Source organism: Columba livia, chromosome 2, assembly GCF_036013475.1.
Source record: "Columba livia isolate bColLiv1 breed racing homer chromosome 2, bColLiv1.pat.W.v2, whole genome shotgun sequence".
In the NCBI taxonomy this organism is placed as follows: Eukaryota; Metazoa; Chordata; class Aves; order Columbiformes; family Columbidae; genus Columba; species Columba livia.
Window position 1 is genome coordinate 154323867 of NC_088603.1, and position 19259 is coordinate 154343125.

General features: G+C 42.6%; 1 long non-coding RNA gene across 1 annotated transcript in view; it reads left to right on the top strand.

Annotated features, from left to right (window-relative positions):
- Nucleotides 1-19259, top strand: part of LOC135578713 (uncharacterized) — a 68935-nt gene that overhangs the window by 11592 nt on the left and 38084 nt on the right. The window contains exon 2 of the long non-coding RNA XR_010470811.1: nt 206-311. This is a non-coding gene — a long non-coding RNA (uncharacterized LOC135578713). The remainder of the gene's footprint in view (nt 1-205; nt 312-19259) is intronic.

Genomic DNA, 19259 nt, shown 5'->3' on the forward strand with positions numbered 1-19259 from the left:
TTGCCATTTTTTGTTACCTGTGGCTGTGTCCCCACAGATGTATGGTCCATTTTAGACAGTCAGGTTTCAGCCTACACTTGCTGTGTCATCTCACATCAGTCTCAACCTTACCTATAAACTGGTCTAATTCAGATAAAGAAGGCAGATTGTACTTGCTGTTTATGATGTTGCCCTCTCACATGCTCATGCTATGGCTTTCTTTTAGGGAAAGCAAGAATGAATCATGACAGAGAACAGATTCCTCCAAAGAACTGATTTTTCGTGAAAGTTTTGCTGCACACTATTGCGGTCAGTGAGCAGAGACAATTCAGGTAAGACCACAACACTCCTGCAACTCTTTCTACATTGTTCTAAAAGTGATTTGTACCCATTTAGTTTTAGTTTGTAGGAAACAACTTCAGTTAAATCAATAGAATGTGGGCTCCCATTGATTTGTGAAGGTTCACGCAATGGGTTGTCCTGGTTTAAATAATAATTTTCAAAATGTTTGGTATCTTTAGTATCAGCTTGAGAGCTACAAGGGTAGTAAAGAACTAGCCAAAAGTGAACATCTTATGGGATAAATGTGAAAGTGTTAGAGGCATGAAATAATTCAGTGAGAATTCAAACCATGCCTGGTATTTCAAAATTAATCTTTACTTAGCTAATATAATCCTGTATGAAAAAAAAAAAAAAGGTGTTAATTTCTTCTCTTATTTTTTGTTTATTTATATCAGAAGGTTTTTATAGTCATCTGTTCACAACATCATACAAACAACCCTATGACAATTGGAATAATGTATCCCAGAGGATTAGGCAAATTTGTGTAAAGAATCATTGCTTCATGTGGGAACAATCAAACATTCATTGCAGGCATCTTTGTTCTTTAGTTTCTTTGTGCTGGTACCTTGATTTGTTTCTCAAATTTAATAAAGAAGGGTACAAAGCCACTAAAAAATCTAAAATTACAATGTAACCATATGGAAATATTAAGTTCAGGAAGTCTAAGCACTTGAACCAACTGTTCAGGGCATTTTCCCCTTAATGTGCTTACATAAATCACATTAGTTTTTATGAGAGTTATTTTTCAAATTTATAGACTTTTTCGGGTGGATCTTTAACTCCCAAGATAGCATATGCAGAGGCTGAGTGTGTTTCTGCAAGTTAAAGACTATGGAGCTCAAATTATATCTCTGACACTGGATTTGTGGATGTCATTGCATACACCAGTTATGCCTGGACTTTTGTAAATAGCTTCTACTTTGTAATGCTTAACTTTAGAAAGCTGAATTGTCATTTCTGGACACCTAGCATTCAGATTACTGATGTAACATGCAATATTTGCATGGCAGTTTTAGAACTGGTCTGTGTGATGGCTCCTTCTATAACAAAATCTGAAGAGGAGAAAAATCACTGTCACTATTTGAGCAAACTCAGTGCATAAAACTGCTGTCTATCTTGGTTTTCTCATCAATATTTCACTGAAATCCTCCATTTCTGGAAATAGCTGATTTGGGGGTGTTGTGGTTTGACCCTGGTAGGCAGCTCAGCCCCTCTGGTGGGATGGGGGTGAGAATCGGAAGAGTAAAAGTGAGAAAACTCGTGGGCTGAGAGAAGAACAGTATAATAGGTAAAGCAAAATAAAGAATTTATTCACCACTTCCTATCAGCAAGCAGGTGATCAGCCATCTCTAGGAAAGCTGAGCTCCACCACTCTTTATTTTGGAAGACAAATGCCATCACTCCAAATGTCCTCCTTCTTCTCCCAGCTTTTATTGCTGAGCTTGACATCATTTAGTATGGAATATCCCTTTGGTCAATTGAGGTCAGCTGTCCCAGCTATTTCCCATCCCGGTTTCTTGCCCACCCCCAGCCTACCCTGGTAGGGTGGTGTAAGAAGCAGAAAGGGCCTTGGTGCTGTACAAGCACTGCTCACCAATAACAAAAACATCTCTGTGTTATCAACACTGTTTTGATCACAAATCCAAAACATGGCACCATATGAGCTGCTATGAGGAAAATTAACACTATCACAGCAAAAACACAGTACAGGGAATACATAATAATTCAGAAAAAAACATATTTCTAGCTTTGATGAGTTATATTAATATTTATGTATTTAAATTTTATATTTATAGAATACTAGATACAATATAAAGGTATATTAATGTATTTTTATTTATATATACTATTTCTGGTTTTGAGAAGAACACATGCTGAATGTGCCCTGAAGGTTCACAAAACAGAAGGCAAATCAAAACTTTCCAACTTCTATGATAATTTTAAATGCACAGTTGCTTTAACAATGATTTGGAGATTTTGGGATGACCAAGTTCACCTGTTTTGAACTTGGCATTATTGTGAAAATTGGTGAGAATCTCTTGAGTGCATTCAGCTACAGTAAACCCATCACACAGCAAAGCTTCCTCTCCACCCCACAGCAAGACTGCCCAAGTGCAGGTTGATTCCCAGCCCTTGCTACCACTTGTAACCATGTGGGCTGACCGGTGGCTTCACATGGTGGTGCGGAGACCTCACGTTGAGCAGGCAGTGCTCCGTGCCTGCAGATCACAGAACACTGAGGGTCTAAGGAGAAACTTTAGATGCTCAGCTTGCAGTCAAGAAGCAGAAACCACATCAGACAAAGTGCAGAGCTCTGGGTACCTCGCACAATTTACTGGCCAAACCAGATTATGCCTTGGACCTCTTGAATTCCCCTTAACCTGCTATTTTTGCACCACTCCTATGCAGGTATAGGGGTAGATTTTGGAGGCACAGGTCACCTTACACTTCCTATATACAACCCCAACTCCACCATACCCAGTGAAGTTCAGTGTACAGAAAGTAAATTGAAACATATTTACAACATAAACAAGGTGTAATTTTGCCACAACAAGGCTGCTGAGCAAGTAGGATGAATCATGGAGGTATGCTGCTAGCTAGACCTACCTTTGGGACATAGGCTGGATCCTGACTCATATGTCACCCAATCCTTAAGCATCTTTGAACTTTGGTTATAGCATTCCATCTTGCCCCATGAGACTTGGATATTCTTCAGAAAAAGGAGAAGAAAGGCTCACCAAAAGGTCGAAACAGTCATCAAGAAGTTTTTGTTCCACCTTTGATACAGACAGTGACTCACACAAACACTCAACAGCTAGCAGCCCTCATAAATTGCCATTAGCTGCTGCCCCTTAGGGAGGCTGATGGGTGGAGACCACACTGCTTCCTCCACATCTGTCCTTCCTCAAGGAGGATTAACTCTTCAGTGAGGGGTGCATTACATACCTGAAGTCTTTTCTCTTGGCTAAGAGACATCAACTGACAGCATAACTTCTGAAAAAGTTCAAGGGCTACCAGCTTCCCTCTGAGACAGGAACCAGGCCAGTTCTTGTGCTAAGAAGTGGTTAGTCCTAGTCAGGACATGAGAGCAGTGGGTTGAGAGGTTTTCCAGGCCAAAGCCAAGATCACCCTCTAACATCTCCTTCCTGAGGGCAGTGGGGTATTATCCATCACTTGACATCTTTACCTAAGGTTTAGAGCTTAGACTGGCTCTGTGCCATCCTAAAGAGATTCATGCTTCAGTCATGAGCCGCAGGTTTGCAGGAGTTCGGCAGAGATGACCATGATGATTCCTGCTGGCCTTACTGCCGCTGTTGTTGTTTAAACACTGTTACTCTTCTTTTTGCCCTACATAATGCTTTCTACCAGCTAAACTTTCACTGACTCAGGACTCCTCAAACCTTCTTGTTTTATCAGTTATCACAGTCCTATCAGCCTTGAGAAAGTTTTAGGAATGCTTGGATTTGAGTTTGAAATACTTTGCCTTCCAGTTGTAGGCTGGTTCCTGCACCTCGAAAATGAGCATTTCCATTTAAATTCAGGCTTTCGTGGCCATGAAGTGTTTTGAATAACCAAACCCTCATTTTGGTTCTTTTCTAATGTAGGTGGGTTGGACTGGTCAGTGCATGTGAAGAGTCACACCTACCTAATTTGCTGTATTAGTGACGTGAATCAGTGATTGTGCAACCCAATCTGAGACAATGTGGACATTCAGAGATAACGGAAGAGGCATTGAGTGATTACACAGGATGGGTTTTTTTTTGCCTGCAGGTCCAATCTTCAGCTTCTTATTTATTTTGGGGAACTTTTTTTTATCTCTTTCTTTGCCGAAGCAGTTAAATACAAAAGTAACTCCTGATCCATAGTGTTTGGAGCAGTCATGTACATCCTGAACTGGGCAGGTACCTGTATTACATTTCAGTGAGACAAAAATCACTGCTGTGTGCTGGATAAAAGAGCAAAATTCCTTTCCTGTTTTAATGGCAGGTGACACCTCTACTGCCAAATGGACTGTTCAACAAGCTTTTTAAAAGAATCACCTCTTAGTGTAGCTCAAAACTCATTCTCATCTTCTTCTTGGTTTCTTTTGCTGCCACGGATGGGGGAAAGCTGTGCTGTGAGGACAGCAGATTTACAGCACAAAGTAATGACTGCCAGATTCCTTCAGCTTAAATGGCATTAAAATAAATTCTTTCATTGAAGGGAAAACAAAACTAAGAAGTATAAAAGGAAAGTCTGTATGAGGGAGCACAGCAGGTTAACCAGCTGGGTCTGTTCCAGCTTGTGCAAGGGGACGTTTCTCGGGAGACAGTTCACTTTGAAATGCAGAGGTGTGACAGAGCCTGAAGTGCAGATACACCAGTGCATGTCCCAGTGGGCTTGTTGTTGCATGATTGCTGCACTTCTTTAAACTGGTTAAAACAATCTGTGAATTCATCCTAAAGTTGTTGGCTTGATGTTGCTACAGAACTTGATGTGTTGAAGCCTCTCCTCTTTGCAGACTTTCCACCTTCTCACCCCTGTCCCTTCTCCAGGAAGCACCTTTGAAACAGCTCAAGCCGCTCATTCCTCTTCCTCTCCGTAACCAGGGATGAGCACTTAGATACTCTCAGGGATCTCCATGAAGAACTGTCTTTGCAGCTCACATGCCCCTCTGCTCTCTGTCCCAAGTGATGGGGAGCACCTGAAGACCTTCCAAGTCATTGGAAATTGGAAGAATAATCAAAGATACAACCCTCCATGAATAAAGTCTTGAAATACATCCAGAAATCTCAGCTATGTTTTTCAAAGTTACTTGACACCAACAAATACAGAAAGTGGGATTTTTAAGATCCTCAACAGCTTAGTCAAACAACTTCCATCATTCCCCTACTCTCACAGAATGTCAGGAATTGGAAGGGACCTCAAAAGATCATCCAGTCCAATCCCCCTGCCAGAGCAGGAACACCCAGATGAGGTTACACAGGAAGGTGTCCAGGCAGGTTTGAATGTCTCCAGAGTAGGAGACTCCACAGCCTCCCTGGGCAGCCTGTTCCAGTGCCTGTCACCCTTACTGAGAAGAAGTTTCTTCTCAAATTCAAGTGGAACCTCTTACGTTCCAGTTTGCACCCGTTACCCCTTGTCCTATCATTGGTTGTCACCGAGAAGAGTCTGGCTCCATCCTCGTGACACGCACGCTTGATACATTTGTAAACATTAACGAGGTCACCCCTCAGTCTCCTCTTCTCCAAGCTAAAGAGACACAGCTCCCTCGGCCTTTCCTCATAAAGGAGGTGCTCCACTCCCTTCATCATCTTTGTTGCCCTTTTTTCTTTTTTTCCCCTTTTTCCCTTTTTTTCTTTTTCCTGATTTTGATAGAGTTTCTGCATCTACAGATAATTTTCAAGATCTACCTATAAATATGTTTCCAGACTGGCAGTGTGTGGTGGTCTGACGCTGGTTAGTGCTCCAAGCAGCACTCACATCAGAAGCAGAACTGCTAGGAACACTCAACATCTCCCCATCACCACTACCGTTACCCAAACCTATACTTATGATTTTTTTTTTTCTTTGCTTTTTTATGCAACAGCAATAGTGCAACGGGCCCCACTTCTCTTTCCTTTTCTGAGTACCACGCAGCAGCAGACAGAGCAGTTTGGGTAATGATAAGGTGCCTCTGCAAACAGCCTGCTGTGAAGTGACACATTCTGAACAGCAGAAAGCTCTACAGATGTTCTCTCATCTCTTAAGAGAGTAAGCATTTCTATGTCACCCTAGCAGGGAGACCATCCTTGTTACAGTATGTCAGAGGAACTTTGTTCCTTTTCATAATATGCTACAGCACAACTTAGTGTGCCATGGTGAGCAGCACCAGGAAAGCAAACGTGATGACTGAGCCGTCAGTGGACAAAAAGATTTATTTCTGAAGAAAAGGTTGAACGAGATAAAATTGCCATGGCAATATTTAGGTATCTGAGGCTCCAGAGATTATGAACAAGCAGCAAGGTAAAGCCAGATGCCATCAACAACTGAGTGGGTAACTCACAGCAAATCACGGTTTTGATTAAGGTCACCCTTTTCTTAGCCACAGACAAATTGTTAAAGCTCTTGGAAGTCCTCTACTTGCTTACCGTAATTACAAATTGAGCCCTTTATGCAGAAGACCAATGTCAGCACCGTGTATCTGTTAAATCCCTCAAAGCCCTGGAGACAGATAGTATTCCAACATCCAAGGTATTTTGGAGACTTTGAGGATCTTGTCAGAGAGTAAATTCCACCTACTCTTGCCTTTTGCAGTCAAGAGAAGAACTCAGAAGTCCCCTTATCTCCTGTGTTGGAGGCAGGAACCTGGTAAAATGAAAGCAGCATACACTGTATATAAGCAAGGAGGCTGGGAGACACAGGTTGTGTTGTTGCTGTCTTCAGAAACATCACAGGTCATTTGTACTTGTCCCCTATGCGTGGAGGTGTTCCCTATGCGTATAGGTACGTGGAGACACCCAAACAAGTTCATAGCTAGTGAGGAGCAAATGTCTCTTTTTAAGCTATAGTCACATTCTCTGATCATCCAGCCGTTCTTACATGTTGTCTTGGAGTCTGGCTGTAGTCAGGAACCAGCAAATGTCAGGCACAGCAAGAACCAGCTCACACATGAGTATGGATGTAGCCTAAGATAGTTAGGAGGCCCACATCACCATAGTAACTGCATGCTGTTGCATTCATTTTAGCAAAATAAATGAAGCCTGTAAGTCAAAGGGTATCTACACAGACCAGTGTGATAGCACATAAAGAAACTGCAACAATTCTGAATGAGAGAGACAGGGTTTCTTGTCTGGTTATTCTTGCTTGTCAGGAGGGTTTATTGCCTAGTTGGAAGACATTGTTAGCATGGTTAGCCTGCTTTCAGTATCTGAGCTGGTGTGTTGAGATATGGCTTAAGTATATCTCCACAGCACTGCACTGAGCCATATAGGACCAACCAGAAGTACGAAAAAGCCTCTGCAGTACTGGGCAGATTTTCAAAATTGTTTTAATAGAAGAATTTAGCAGGTTTTAGTATTCCCCTTCTCACTGGTGAGGTTTGTTTAGCATCTTCTACATATTGATAAAAACCAGATGAATTGTTCTTTATGGGGAAAATAAGAAGCTAGCTAAGATGGTCTGGGATCCTCATTTTCCTGCTGTTGCCAAAAAACCCACGCTGTTTTCTTAAAAAATATGGAACAAACATACTCACCAGGGGCAAACACAGGTACTAAATTCTGTTTCATCAAAGCTGACTTAAAGGTAGACTTACTGGGAGGGGAGCAGGCAAACACATGGCATGTTGGCTGCTCTAACTGCCAAAACTCGCCAGCGTCTGGCAGCATGTTGACTTTCCCTTTAGTCAGACGTTTGCAGATGTGTGATGAAAAGGAGAGCCTGACTAATCCAGGAGCTTTGGTGTAAGAAGGAAAAAACTCAAAGCACTAAAAAGAAGAGAGAAGACAATAAAGAATTGGTATCAGTGACAAACATGCTGCTGATTGCAAAGTTGGTCTCCAGGTCACATTTGAATGGCTTTTACATCATGGGACCAGTAGGTCACCCAAGTCTGTCCTCCAGGCAACCCAAGGGATTGTGCGGCTGAGCCTGTTAACTCTTCTCCTGGCAATGCATCCAACCAGAAGTGAGGGAGAACACAGGCTGTCTTGCTTAGAGCTGCTCCAGAAGCTTCTTCACACCTGGTATTTTGTCAGTGACTCAGGAATACAATCTGAGTGAGGACTCCAGGCTGCCAGCCACCTTAAACCTCAGCAGAACTCCACTGGGAGGATTATCACCAAAAAAAGGGAGATAGAGGACAATCCTCAGCCATGACACTTCTTTGGTTTGGGGGTTTGTTTGTTTGTTCTGTTTTTTTTTTTTTTTCCTTTTTATTGTTGTTTTTGTTTGTTTGTTTCTTTTTATTTATTTTTATTTTCAGTTTATTGAAAACTAGAGCTGCATCCAAATAACTTCAGGCTGGGGAATGCATTTGGGGGGAGGGGGTCTTTAGCTGAAGAGAGAGAACATGAAGGCAGTTTGCAGCATCCCTGACCTGTGTTTCACAAAGACCAGTTGCACTCTGCAGCCTGATCCATCATTAAAGATGTTCTGATTATGTCCTCTTTGCTTGTGTGCAATATAAGGAAGCAGGCTTTTTTCCTTTTATTTTAATAAATGCTCTGTCCACCAGTCTGCTTTCTTTTCCCTGGAAATCTATCAAACTTGCAATAATCCTGCTGGCAGCACAGGTGATGATAATTCAGGTCACAGGTTCTGACAGAGAAACCACATCCTCAGCATGTTGCTGCTAATGAATATGTTTTTTCTTGCTCCTTGTGGATTTCTTCTTGTGTCCAGCACTCCACTGCTTGGAATGGGTGCTGGTTTAACTGTAATCAAGTAAATTTTCTTCAAGCAGTTAAAAACTCTTATTTTTCATGGCTAGCATGGCCATTGCTTGGATTTAGCTTGAGAATAATAACATAGCACCTTGGGACAGAATTAATGTTTTTCTTCAAGTAACTTTCCAGTGCTTTAGAGTTGGAATGAACAGAATGTAAGAATTTACTGATATCATGTCTTAGCCATTGTCTGGGAGACCGATGTCTTTCTGGGTTCTCTATCTACAGGTGTGAGGCAGCTAAGAATGGGAACATAGATGGGACAGACCTTGACTGACATCCAGACTGATCAATAACAATATTTCTTGCCATTAACATCACGCTTCATATTTAATGGCGGTTGGGTTCTCCAGCTGGTCAGAACCGTTCCATTTCTGTTCTGTTCTGGTTGAGTTCCATTTGGGAGTTCTTTTTGTTCATCTTTTTTCCATTCTGCCATTTTGCAGTAACCTCTGGGACTTTCTGCCTTTTTGGCTTTTCTCTGTCTCTCCCCAGGATCGGCTGTTCAGGACCAGGGTGTTCTCTTCCTGGGACTGTCTGCTCAGCACTGACAGAGTTCATGAGGAATGACATCGAGTATCACTTATTTTATATAGTCTTTTTATTTTATAGATATTCTTAGTAGTGTTATTAGTGTATTGGTATTATTTTGTTATCTTATCAAACTGGTTTTATCTCAGTCCGTGAGTTTCTCACTTCCTTTTTGATTCTCTCTCCTACTTTGGGGTTGGGGAGGCTATCGTGGTTTTGATTGTTTGCTGGAGTTCAACCATGACAAAGTGAAAGATGTGTTGCAGCAGCAGCTTAGAAACCCTTAAATCCTTGCACGGGGCTGCCCCTTTGCTGAACTTTTAATTCCATGAAGGGGAGTAAATCGAGGACATGAACAAGGTGATCAGCAAAGTCACACTTCACACTGGGAAGCCTGGACAAGCATCATGAAACAGAGGGAACATCTGAAGACATTACCAGTAGCTCTGCAGCGACCAAACATCTGAAGACATTACCAGTAGCTCTGCAGCGACCAAATGAGGGTGTGGGATGGCAGGAACAGCACAGCTATGCCACAGGGCAAGTCTTGGTTTTCATGGAGAAATGCAGGGGTGTTTTGGCTGCCCCTCAGCTGGGAAGGCAAAGTGAAGGAGGACACATTCTTCTGCTGCTCCCCACTTGCATAGGGCTAGGCCAACATACACCACTAATCTCATAGCAAACATGACACTTTCCAATCACATCATGATATTCTACACCAGAATCAGTGCATCCAGTGGCTGTTTTGTTAGAAAATTAAACTAAAAACAGAAGATAACTAGACAACAGGTCCTGTCGCGCATTGGTTTCAACACCCGTGTGAGTATCCCAGGAGCTCTGGGCTGAGTTGAGGCCACAGACGGATTCTTGCAGTGAGTCAATTGCTGCCGCCAATATCTTCTCTATAAATCAGCTATATCTCAATTGATTTCAGTGACATTTTGCTGAATTTATACCTGAGAGCAGACACTGACCTTCAGCACATGGTCTGAAAGGGGTGCAGTCCTACTCAGGCAAAGCCATTTGGAGCTTTCCCAATACCATTCAATTGTCATTAAGACTAGATCTGTAATGAAAGAGTATATAATAGCCTGAGAATTGAATCAAATATATCTAACCTGAGTCAGATCCTCAGACAGGAATGTTGATGGATCTTCAGCCAGCTCAGTGTGTTTTAAACAAAATTAAGAACATGGTTCTTTAAATGTCACTGTGAAAGGCTCATGTTGGATTGCATAACAATATTGTTTTAATTTGAGCTTGTTCCTCAACAGCACAGATCTCACTTGCTCATTAAAATTAATAAGCTACTTTCTCTAGGATAGACAAAGCCCTCACCTGTGTTTCAGGAAGAAGGTGACAAGAAAACAAGGACAACATGACAGTTCAGGAATGCCCAAAGCCCTTCCTCGCTTTAATACGATGCAGAGAACAATTTTGCACAGTTCCTTAGCTGGAACAGCTCTCTCCCCTGGGCTTCCCAATCTCTAATTTCTGTGACCCTGTGAATCTAGTGTACACACAATGCGTGACTGATGCTTCTGCATGGAACAAGCCGCATTAATTTTTTATTCTCACCAACCACAGAACTAGAAAATTGCTTCCAAGACTGTGTGAAAGTTCATCCCTGGAAAGACATATGAATTTGGTGGGTGGATTTGATCACAGATCAAGTTTAAGAAGTCAGGAAGGAGGGAGGGAGTAAAGTGTTGGCTAGATCTGAGGATTAATTACAAATGTTCCTTTATGAAGACAGGAGCTTTCTAGGATGCAGATGGAGGACAAAGGAAGGGAAGAGGAGCTATGAAACCCACAGATCAGATGGGTTCATGGCTGACAGATGCAGCTGTTACCACAGCCTGGATTTTACAGCTGTGCTTGCCCTTTTCTTCTTTCCTTGGCTTTTTCTGCTGGGGCAGTGACGTTGGTCTGCCAGAGATGGCAAGTGACTCCCATCTGTCCCTAGAGGTGTTCCCATGTCAGTGGTGATGGTGGTTGTTAGGACAGGCTGGATCCAGCAGCCTGAAGGAGGTGAGGCTGGGGCAGCTCCAATGCCCCAGGTCCCACCAGTAGCCGGGCTGATCACATGTTTCCTGCAGGCACACTCACATGGAGCACACCTACACACCACATTTATACATATTACACACCACATATATACATACATACATTATTTGCCACAGAGATTACGGACACACAGAGAGCTCATAGAAATGCAGAAAGCAATGATGGCCTCATCCTGCTCCACTCTCTGAGCAGGACCATGGTCAGTTAGCAGGACTATGTATGTACACACACATAAATGTTCAGTTTGGATCCCTCCAGGAGCTGGGCAAAGATGTTCCATCTGCCCAGTAGCTGCCCCTGGATCCCAGCCTCACCAGTTGCAGCACTTGGAGATACAAGCCCCCGAGGTCACAACTCCAGTTCAGTTGCTATTACAGACCATATCACTCACACGAAAGATGTCTGGCACTACTCTTGTCTCCTTTGGTCTTGACCTCAGAGAATCACTCACTGCCTTGTACCCTAGCCATGTCTCTTACTCGCTGGCTGGTCCAGGTCCATCTTCACCAGTGATCACCAACTCACTCCCACACCCACACTCGTTCCAGTTGATGGACCATAGACAAGAGGGCCCCGTGATCCCTGGTCCCACTCCAGTTGCTGTGCTCTGAGGGCCCCCTGCCATATGCACACAGATCATCTCTCATTCAGGAAAAGAAAGTTTAAATGAGGTTTAAATGAGGTTTAATGAGAAGGAAGAACAGATAGCACTCACGAGGTTCAGGGCATGCCCAGGCAAGCATACTGTCCAGCAACCTGCTCCCACTTGATCAGCCACTTATCCTTCTCTTTTCCTATGCTGTTCCTCCCCAGTCCTTAATAACACTTTCCTTTCCTTGCCTTTGATTACTCCCCTAAACATCCCTTAATAAGTGTTGTACAATCTGAAAATGCTCTTCCCCTGCATCCCACAGTGTCCTGTACCTCTTCTGTCAGTGAGGAGACCCAGAGAGCTGCTTATGTTGCCCCCAAGGTTGGTGTCACCCCCAGCCAATGGAGCTAAAACTCCTCTTGGACAGCCATGGCAGATGTGGGGACAAGGGCTCATGTCTCTGACTGGGGTATTGGGGCTTCCTTGCTCCCCACATGCTTCTGGGCTCCTTTGTGTGCGGAGATGAGCTTTTAGTCATGCAGTAGTTACGAGGGGGTGGAAGAGGGAGTGGATGGGGTCACCCTGCATGTGGTTCTACATAGCTCATGGGTCACCATAGTGGTAAAGCCAGGCTGAAGTACTTTATCATAATGTTGGACAAAAAAAAAAACTTGCTTGCATACTTTTTTAATTTTTACATGAAGCATTAGGGCTTTAGGAAAGGGCCTGACTGTCCAAATCCATTCATCTCCACACTTTCATTTGGTGTGAAGTGACAACAGCTTTCAAGTTCACCTTTATGGTGCTGTGTCACCTCTGTTGCAATTGCTCTTCCTCCCATCCTGTTTGCAAGTGTTGCTGCTGTGAGGTGAATGGAGAAAATCATTCATGAAAAGGAGCAGAATGGGAAGCTCAGGAGTAATGAGGACACTCTGAGCAGAGCTGATGTTTGAGGACTGGGATGTTGTTTCTTTTAAAATGAATTTGACATTTAGAAAATACAGTATCCCCTTATATGCTGCAACAAGCCAAAGTTAACACTTGGGTTCACTGAGACTAATTTTTCACACTAGTTTGAATAATACTTAGGGCAATATTTTTCAGAATCTTTAGATCCCAAACTCTCACTAAAAAAAAGGGCTTTGAGAACTCTCTCTGAGTCCTCTTCATTGCATAGGAAGAGATTTGATGAACAGTAAAATTCTGTTTCATCCTGTCCATGAGGGACTCCTTTGCTGAGCTGTGAGACACAGGGAAGATGATAAGGAGAGGGAAAAGGGATCGGCATTTTGCTGGGTCACATCTGTTGCTTTTCTCTCCAGAATCAGACATTTACTGGCCTACCAGCATCTTCTGCCGTGAAGTGGTACTAAAAAAACTGTAAAGATACAGTTACTAAATTTTAATGAAAATATACTTTTTCAGATATCTCAAATCTATGTGCAGGATGGATTTAGGAATCTAGTATAAGGGTTCAGCAATGTTGTGCTACATAATTAATAAAATTATCAGGGTAACGCTCAGGTTAATCAGCTCCAGCCTAATTGGATTTTGCGGTTGATCATTCTCAATCACAATGTCAGGACTTACTCTCTCAACGTAAATAAAATGAGTGTAAGGGAAGTAAAAAATACTGCTGGATGAACCTGAATTTCCAATTACTTTGATATTACCAAATTTTAAAAAAACTGTGGCAGGTGGTGTGCTGTTAAGAGAGGCTCTTCAGTGGTCAGGCAGTCAGTTCTGACCAGTATATAAGTTTCAGTCAGGTTCACTTGTGACCTTTGGGCAGTTCATACTCCCAGGCTGCCTGGGGACCTTGGGCTTTTGTGCTTCTGGAGGGCTCAGCCTGAAGTCAGGCAACATTTTACTCCGCCCTGGTGAGACCACATCTAGAATATTGTGTCCAGTTCTGGGCCCCTCAGTTCAAGAAGGACAGGGAACTGCTGGAGAGGGTCCAGCGTAGGGCAACCAAGATGATTAAGGGAGTGGAGCACCTCCCTTATGAAGAAAGGCTGAGGGAGCTGGGTCTCTTTAGTTTGGAGAAGAGGAGACTAAGGGGGGACCTTATTAATATTTATAAATATATAAAGGGTGAGTGCCATGAGGATGGAGCCAGGCTCTTCTCGATGGCAAACAATGATAGGACAAGGGGTAATGGGATCAAGCTGGAACACAAGAGGTTCCACTTAAATTTGAGAAAAAAAAAACTTCTTCTCAGTGAGGGTGACAGACACTGGAACAGGCTGCCCAGGGAGGTTGTGGAGTCTCCTTCTCTGGAGACATTCAAAACCCGCCTGGACATGTTCCTGTGTGACCTCACCTAGGCGTTCCTGCCCCAGCAGGGGGATTGGACCAGATGATCTTTTGAGGACCCTTCCAATCCCAAACATACTGTGATACTGTGATACTGTGAACATGGGAAGAATCAACATCTCTTATACAAGGACACTATGTTTGTTTGTTTGCTTGTTTGTTTGTTTTTTAAGAGATGCAAGGATTAGAATCTCATCTCTTAAACTTCAGATTCCTCCATCCAGTTCTGATAGCACAGAAGGTATGAAAATCCCATGTCAACCTGGGCCTTTCAGGTTTTCCAAACTTTTACAATAGACTTGGGAGTGATAGCAAAATTCAAGTCAAAGTTTGTAAGGATTTGAGACTGCTTAGGAACTGATGGTTGGTTAAGACCTTAGTACCTACCAGTACAGTAGAGAGCTCTGCGGCCTCCTATCATTTCCAAACTCAAAGGTACCATGCAAGTTTAGAGTTTAATGAAAGATTGCTGCAATAGACACATTTCCAAGGATGTTTCAAATTAGCGTTTTGTAGCAAAATTAAATTCTACAGACTGCATCCTCTTTATTCTCTCCTGACTGTACTCAATTTATAGCACTAAGTTCTATCCTGCTAATGTCTACATTATGGTGACCAAAAGCTAGGAAAAATAGGAAGTCTTCCAGGAATTTACGAATCTCCAAGGAACAGAAGTGTCTTCAGTGTCTAATTTGAGATCTACTAGTCCTATTTGCAATCTGGAGCTATCAAAGTATCTTAGATTGCTATTCTGGGACTAGTTTTATTTCCAGCCCCATACAAACATTCCATTAGATTGCTCAAAGCCTTCACAGTAGTGTTTTACCATCATCTTGTGACCACGAAGCACAGATAGACCAAGATCCTCGCTGTCTCCCTTGTCATGTTACTAGCTATGCTTGGGCTTTATCTTTCTCTTTCATTTGTTTAATTTGCCCGGCTTCTACATGCTTATGGATTAGGGAAAACAAGGAATATAGAGAGGGACCAGGCTGATTGTTTAAAGATCAACTACTGAGGCAAAAACAAACAAACAACAACAAACAATAATAATACCAAAACCAAAACCCACCACTTGTTGGACTCCAACTTTTCTTTGCCTCTTTGGGGAAAAAAGAAAGAATCCCAAGAAAACTGCTGCTCTGGTGTCTGGCTTCATGCAGAGCACAAGATTCATGCTGAACCATGAGAAAGAGGCAACTACTCTGCCCTTTGGAAAGGACATGACAGGATTCCTTTTCTTTCTAGCTGAACAACAGAGTAAAGGGACACAGGAAAGTTATATAGATTTGCTGTCATATAAATATAGTTTGCACACAGTGATGAATTTGACAAGTTTAGTAGTGCTTTCCTTTGCCTCAAGGGAAAAGATGAAAGAAGCATCAAGACCTGAGTTTAATGCCCCAAATGACAGGCAGTCTACAGTCCTCCCGGGCAGTACAGCTGGTATTGAAAGTTGTGCAGTATGGGATAAAGGGTTTGTGGTAGGACGTGGTAGTATGAATCCTGGATTCTGGCCTTATTCTGTCCCATGCCCCCCTGAAGGCTTATTTCATGGGGCACAGACCACAGATCATTTCCATATGATGAAGATTTCTGAGTGCTCTTTAACTGAACCCAGATGACCCAAGTCCCCAGACAGTATCCTTCTCCCAGGAGAGTCCTGGCTCTCTCTTTCCTTTTAATTTGGAACATACCCTGGAAGAACACAACCCTCTGTGTTCCCTTATTTAAGCATTTTTTCAACCAAATCTTTGGCAATATCTCACAACCATTAAAAGAGTGAACAACATCACCCTTCGGCACTCATCCAGTGTGTGATACACCATGCACCCCTAGTAAGTGTCTTACTCAAAGCTGTAGAGGAAGGCTGCAACACACAGATGCAGAGCCCAGCAAGGAGTGGGGCAGCTCCACGGCTTTGTTCATCGGATCTTCCTTCATTTGATGTGGAATATTTTGACAGAACTGTATAAGATTGTGTGATGAAAGGCTCATCTCCACTCACACTGGGAATCCAGAGGCACAAGGGCAAGAGGGGCAGCCACAATGTCCCAGTCAGAGACATAAGCCCCTGAGGTGGGCTGGAGATATTCCAGGAGAGTCTCAGCCTCATGGGCTGGACATGGCACCGTCCCCAGTGGAAACAGGAACAGCTCCCGAGCTCATGTCACAGGTCAGAGAGAGATCACTGGGTATGGGACAGGTTGCAGGATGCAGGGGAAGGACATCTGGGGATTGAACCAGATCTAACACAGCATGGGTTAGGGAAGGAATCAAAGTCAGGGAAAGGGAGGGATCTAACTGGTCTAGGGAAGAACGAGTATGGGAAAATAGAGGTAAAAGAGGATCTAGTAGCCAGTCTCATTTAATTAGGTTGCTGGCTGGTGTGCTTGTGTTCAGGTCATGCTCCTGAGAAGAGATTTGTGAGAAGCTGTTAGCAAGGAGGTGGCCATATTTTACAACATCTTTCTTTTGGCAAGTAGTTGCTTCAGCTCACACTTTGCTCTAGCACAGCACAGCAAGTGTGGTGTTATTCCCACCCCAAATCACCACTAAGGAGTGGTAAAGAAAGGAATGCATCTCACTTCTCTGTTCTAGGTTTCTTTTGTGTGCTTGTAGGGGCACACATAACAGACTGAGGAATTCACCTTCTGACTCCCTAAAGCTAATTGCACTTCTCAGGCTAAACAGCTCATTGAAAGCAACAAAACAAAGGGAATAATTTGTATTAAACCAGACAGATAGAGACTCTAAACCAATTCCATCATATAAGGAATTTCCATCCTTGAATAAGCTTAAATTCTATTCTGAATTTCCTAGTTTAGAAGTCTGAGAGGAGCTCCCAAAAGGACTTAATCCTTATAATGAAATAAAAGTCCCCATAAAACAACAAAACACATAGGTTCTGTCTGTGCTAATTGTTTAGCAGATGACTACTAGCGTTGTTACATTATATGCAAGTGTCTGTGTTATGGTCATGAGAAGCTGATAAGTATAGCCTACTGATGACCAGAATTTCCTGATGTCTATGGTTTATTTGGTTTTGCTTTTACTGTGTTTGGCTTCACTCTGGATTAGAAAACATGATTTCTGAACCTGGAAGACCTCCGGTCTTTTGGTCTCCAACAGACTGATGTTCTTCTCAGGTTCACAGGAAAGATCAACTGTAATGAAACGGAGCTTTCTGTGTTCAGGGTCACAGGGACACAGAGAAGACCCACTGGGCTCAGAGCCCTGCTTTGGGTTACGGCAGGTTCCTTCTCAAAGACCAGATGTCAACAAAGCAGCCTGGACTCTGTGGGCTGAAGGTCTGCACAGAAAGACTTCCAGTAATTTTTGCTGCTGTACAACAAACCTATGGGGATGATTTGACTTACCCATTTATACTTTCTTCTTTGAATAGTTTGTTAGTATTTGCAAGTGCTTTGGGATGCCATCTTTTCTATTCCCCCAATCTCAAATGTCATTTTGTGTCAGACCTGCTCCTGAAACAGCCTGTTTGTACCACTCTATCAAGATAAAATATAATGCAATGAAGGATAAGTATATTTGAAGTCTGTAGGCAGTTTTATACCACTCCAAATGTCACCCTTCTCCCCACAGTGAAGTGTGCAAACTCCACTGAAAGACAGTACTTCCCAGTTAATCTCACTAACCTTTGCTTCCTGGGTTTCAAATCACGGTGAGGATAAATTCTGCTTTTGTAGGAAAAGGTCTTCTGCATTTGAGAAACAAAATTATGTTATTTGATGACCAAAGCACCAACAATGAGCACATGTCCATCCTCACACTGGTGACTTTTCTCCTTATGCACACTAAGCTCCTCAAGACAATTGAGACCCTCAGCTTTCATTGGAGTCCGCAGGGGATGAAAATGGTTTGGCATTTGCTTGGAGTATTGCAGGATGAGGCTTCAATTTCATGCTGGTGTGTTGAAAGGCCTTAAAGTATTTATTTTCGCATTAAGCTATTATTTCCTCAAACAACTGGGAACAATACGCCTCCCTTAGGGTGGAAGTTTGTTTTGATGATATATTTAAGACTTTTCTGTAGCAGGTGGTCTTCTCAAAATATCACATTAAATTGCTAACCTTCAAGGAAGCATTGTACCTCACATGCTGACTTCTTGGTATTTTATCATGACAGTGAGAGTTGTTTTAAGATCTTCAACCCCTATAGGACCTGCAAGGAGGTAAGTGGCACACATGTGACACCTGCGCTGGTGGCTGAGGCAGCTCTCACACCAAATCCTGTGTTGTTGGCAGCTTTGGCAACAGTCCTGGGGCCACTCCATTCCTGCATGGCTAAAATAATGTTTGCAAGCTGCAGCATCTTTGTAAATATTTATCTCAGAAAAAGAGCTGCTTTAATTTTGTGAGCTCTGAGTTATTTCATGGTCATTATCCACTACAGAGAAACCAGCATCCCTGAGTCAGCTTTGTAGAAGAGCTCGTCTTCCCTATTAATACTAATTGAAACTGATGTAGATATGGGGATGTATATTTTCCTTTGGGGGTGGAATACTGAGTTCTTTTGTTATCCAAAATCTTATCTACCAGGGAGTTTAATTAGAAAAAATAATAATATGATATATGATCTATCAAGGGTTTTTCCTAAGCTGTCTGAAGCCAATAGACAAAGCCCTATAATCCTTACCAGTCTCAGTGATTTGATCGTATGCACCCACTGTTCTGAGGTTACAGACATTCCTGTTGCTCTGGTGCTGAGAGATCTTAAATCTATGTCAATGAAATCATTGTCCTAGTTTGTACATGGACTTTGGACAGCAATGTGGTTTCTGTCTTGCAGACTTAGTCTTCTTGTCCATGTTTTTAATAACTATGTAAATTCCCTGTTTCCTTGGTTCTGTGCATGTATCTCACACAGCTCATGCATAAGCATTTCAAAATAGTCAAAATGCCACCAGTCCTAAGTCCAATTTTATTACAATCTTAACAGTTTATTTTTAGAGTTAGTAGGATGGACAAATTTAACTTCTGCCAAAGCAGTGCATGACCTTT